Below are 5,064 nucleotides of genomic sequence, written 5' to 3'. Positions count from 1 at the left end.
TCTTGTGCTCTTCTTATGTACTTGTTTTACCCTTCCCTTCAAGCATTTTATTTCAAATTAAAAAAAAAATACAAATTTTGCATTCTACTTTGCATTTTCTGATAATGTTACATAATGATTTCATTCGAAATAAAATCAAATACTTCTTTATTAATATATGACATTAGACAATCATTGAGTCAGGCATCATCTATTTTGTTATACAGTCGATGTTTAATAATCTTCATTGTAGAAAATGTCATCTTCACCATACCAGTAGCAATTGATAAAGTCAGTGCTAAATAATAAGTCTATAAACTAGGGGATATACAATATTCTTTTTTGTCTTTTACAATCTATTTTGTAAGAGCAGTAATGCTAGGTAAAGATGTAAAATCGTCGCTAGTACGCATATCAATAATATAAGTAGATAGTTGATGCTCAAGAGACATAAGATCAACCATAGAGAAATATGCTGGAAGAACTAAGAAGATGAGGGCGAAAATGAGGGCTTCGATGTGCGAAGGATGGGAAGATGAAGGCTGCTGCTTTGAAGATGAAGGCTTCAAAATTCCAAACTTACACCTAATACATTATAATTTTTTTTAGGGTGGGCCCTCCCTGACCTGACTTGGGATCCGCCCATGTATGTAGGTCCTGAGTTGGTCAATGTTCTAAATGCCTGTGCTTATGCTTGGATGGTAAAGGAATGGAAGTCTCCTTTAATCTGTTATCTCATCTTCTTGTGCTCTTGTTATGAACTTGTTTTACCATTCTCTTCATGCTTTATATTTGATTTGCTGAGTTGGTTAATCGATTGCTAATGTGCTATTAATACTCTTTGAACTTTAAGAGCCTGAGATGGCTAATCGCTGGATTCAACTTATGATATCAATAGGAAGCAAATACTTAAATTTTGTGGTTGACTGATTAGGATTCTAAACACAAATAAAAAAAATGGCTGGATTTAACAATCAGATAAAATTAAAAAATGCGCACATAAATCTTCTATTGTTAAATCCATGATCAGTTAAAGCAGATGTATTGGTAATGAAATTGAATAATTTTATTCACTGAATGATGTATATATGCATGAATGGTAGATGTAATATAAATAAAATAAATTAGAAATTGAATATAATTAAGGTATAATAAATGTTTAATTTTATCAATTTATGTACTCTCTTAATATTAATCATACTACTGTTTTTCTCCTCAATTTGAAGCATATATATTTGTTTTGTTGAGTCTAAAAAATTGACAAGACATGAAAATTTGACCTAAATCCGACTCTAAATTTTCAGGTTTGGCTAGCTCATTTGAAAAACGAATTGGGTTTGGGTCCCCTTTTATGATTCGGTTTAAATTTTTTATTGTGTTCGGGTCAACCCGATAACCTGAGTCTTGAAATCCCGATGCCAACCTCTCCACTTCTCCAGCCATGACATTCCCATAACTCAAATGGCCCAGCCCCCATACATTAGCAACCCCAAGCTTCCAAATTTTTGTTCAACTTGAGATACAAGAGAGGAGAGGAAATGAGAGATGACTCAAGAGCTTTGATGAAGATATTTGTCATTTGTTCTCAATTAAAAATAATAGTAACAATTTTTGCAGAAAATATCATACATGAAATGATAAGAAAAACATCTTTTTTTTTTCTAGTGAATAAATTACCTCGCACAAAATATAATACCCAAAAGATGTCATCAATAGATCCAACATAGTCGACCTTAGCATCAATCTGTAAATGTAAAGTCTGAGTATACAATAGCTTTTCCTATAGGCATGTTTAATGTAAGGAAATGATAAGAAAAACATCCCAATTTTTTTTATTCTTTACCCTGCATATGTTGACTTATGACCCCAAGCAACAAAAGATACAGTTGGATTGTGTAACTGTTATAAAAAGTCATTTTTTAATTAATCTTCAATAGTAAGATTGATAATCTTAGTGCATATCTTTAATGTATATTGATTGGTTGTCCATGGAGTTGTTAGATGGCCTACATCTTAAAATTCTAGTTTCTTCGAGGAGATCGCTGTCATATTTCACTCGAGATAGATAACTTTTTTGTTGTAAGTAATTTAATCAAAATAAAATATTTAAGGCACAGTAATGTTCATTTTGGATAGTTTTCTTGCTGCTTTATGAAGTAGTTTCATAGAATAATTTTTTTTTTTAATTTAAAATTTTTGAACTAGAAAGTTACTTCATATAGTAGGAAAAATGTCCCAATTGAAGCCTAAATATTTGATTAAAACATATTTTAGCAAGTAATATTTTACTTTAGATAAATTTTCTTAATCACTCCAAGTAAGCAATATATCAATTACATAACAGGCTAGTACAATTAAGCTTGTTGTTATATGTTTGATAATGATATAATGATAGACACCATAATTTTAAAGGGTAATTTTTTCAAGAACATCACAAAATTTATGAAATCAAACACAAACTAAACTTGAGCATATAAACGACCTCCTTGAATAGTAATATGAATTTCTTCCCCTATGCAAGCACAAGATGTTGCTTCATATATGCTATCTTATTCACATCAACCTAAGGAAGATGTTAGCTATATCCATTTACAATATGGTCCAACCTTGATTGATGGCTACAGAGCTTACAGTTTTGATAAAGTTGTGTTACAATTAGAGATAAATTATCAAAATTATTTAGCCTATAGACTTGAATAAACCATTGGCAACTAATCAAGCTGTATACTTGTTGCGTGTTGAACATTTGCGGCGATAGAGTGATAAAGAGCTTAATGTCTTAACTTTGAATGAAAATTCAACATACCAGACTATTTACATGAAAAATCTTGAGAAAAAAAGAAAAAAAAATCATGGGGCTTGGCCCATTGAAAATGACTCCACTAGTATTTGTCATTGGTTTACAAATGATGCCTTTCCGCAGGGGAAAACATTTGCTCAATGTAGAAAATATGCTTTGTATAAAGTAAATTACATAATTGAGGTTGGAAGAAACCAATGACATGAGATATGTTCTCAAGAGAATATTGGCTTGCTCGTTTGGTTAGTAAGATTGTATCCCACTATTGTCCCTCAAACTAGTGTCGCCTTACTAGTTTGAGGGATCGTAGGGATTGTGCTTAGTGGGAAACAGATGTTAGGGACCGTAGTTGACAAGCGACGGTAATTAGAGGGATCGTAGTCCAACAATGGAGGTTAGAGGGATCATAGTCGGATGATTGAGATTGAGGGGATCCTTGTCGTGTGATAAATATTGAAGGGATTGTAATTGGCGGGTGATGGGAGGTCGGAGAGATTGTAGTCAGTAGGCAACGGTGGTCAGAGGGATTGTAGTTAGGCAGCAGAGGTCAGAGGGATCGTAGTCGGACAACTGAGGTCGAGGGGATTGTTGTCGGGTGATAGAGGTTGGAGGGATTGTAATCAATGGGCAACTGAGGTCAGAGGGACTGTAGTCGACGGGTAACAATGATTAGAGAGATCATAGTAGTTGGACAAATTGAGATTAATGTGATCATTATCGGGTGGAAGAGATCAAAGGGACCGTAGTTAGCTGGTGACGGTGGTCAGAGGGACTATAGTCATTATTACGTGCCATAACATTCATGACAATGGAGAGATAAAGAGCTTAACGTCTTAGCTTTGAACAAATATTAAGCACACATACATATAAGAGATATGGATGTATCAATCATAAGAGACACCAAATTTTTATGTGAAAAAACCCTTAAAGGGGTAAAAACCCATAGAGCCTGGCCCAATTAAAATGATTCTACTAGAGTTGGTCGTTGGTTTGCAAATGATTCATTTACGCAAGGGAAGGTTTTGGCCCAAGGGGAGTTCATATTGCCAACAATGGTGAGAAGTTGATTCCACAACGATTGTCTTTTATCGAAAGAGTAGGAGGCATAGACAATCGAGGCCTCACAAACTGTCAAAGAAGTAGTGAGAATAGTGTCGTGAATGAGTTGACTGGAGGAGAAATGGGGTTTGAAGTTGCAAAGGTCGAGTTCCATTTTATCCATATGTGGATAGGAGAAGAGAGTGTGAAATTATCATAGGAGCCTTCGGAGGGGAAAACATTGCGGGTGACAACAAACCAAGGGTCAGTGGAAGGGTTTGGTAAGATTTTAGCCTCCAGGATGAATAAGAGGTTTAAATTGTGACTACTAACAAGCTGTTTATAGCACATAACTTTATATGGGCTATTAAATATGCGGACGTTCCGAACATCAAGTTTGGGATGGGTCAATGACTTTTGGTATGGGAGGTGGTTGCCTTTTTGGCATGTTTAGCTTTTGTGCTCTTGGGAATGTGGGAAGCTATTTGCTTGGGTTGTAGGGTTGAGGGACTATGGGCGAGGTCTTGTTGGTTAGGAGGGCAATTGGAAAGGGAGGAGACCAGGATAGAGGAAGAGTTCAGGGGATTGACTATTTGGGTGTGGTTGAGTGTTGGGATAGGGGGAGGTTGGCGGTGGGGTATTGGATTAGGGTTACTAGAAGCGTCTTGCACAGCTGAGGTAGAAAATTTGTTATTGGTGTCTATGAGGGGAGGGTCACTGGGTCAGAGGGTGTGGGAGGTGGTTCGGCTTGAGTTCTAGTCTCCTTAGAGGGAGAGTTAAGGTTTGGAATTTGGGGAATAGTTGAGTTAGTAGTGGGGGCATTGTTAGGGGAGATAAGGGAATTGGGTGGCGGTTTAGAGGAGGTTGGGAGAGGTTTGTGTGGACCTCCGAAGGAGCACCGCTCGTGGGGGTTCGAATGCAGAGGGTACGACCGCACTATCCCGTGGGACAAAACGATCGTAGGCCTCTACACTCGACACGAATGGGTCGATGGAAGGGCAGATTGGATCGCGCATACGACTGACCATTGGGGATAGATGCTGTCGCCAGCACACCCCGATGGGTAGCAATATACACGACCTAGTCACGGGTTTCCCCCACCCGATCCGAGAGATCGAGTGGGGTAAAGTAGATTGCGGGGCCAAGTTTCCCACGGGCGCAAGCCCCCGTGGTTAATTACATCCCGGGCCGGAGCCCGAGAAGACTCTCGATTAAGGATCATACATTATCTTTTCCAAATTGGAATT

Source organism: Dendrobium catenatum, unplaced genomic scaffold (assembly GCF_001605985.2).
Source record: "Dendrobium catenatum unplaced genomic scaffold, ASM160598v2 fragScaff_scaffold_624, whole genome shotgun sequence".
Classification (NCBI taxonomy): Eukaryota; Viridiplantae; Streptophyta; class Magnoliopsida; order Asparagales; family Orchidaceae; genus Dendrobium; species Dendrobium catenatum.
The sequence above is the reverse complement of the archived record's forward strand: the minus strand, read 5'-3'. Positions refer to the sequence as shown.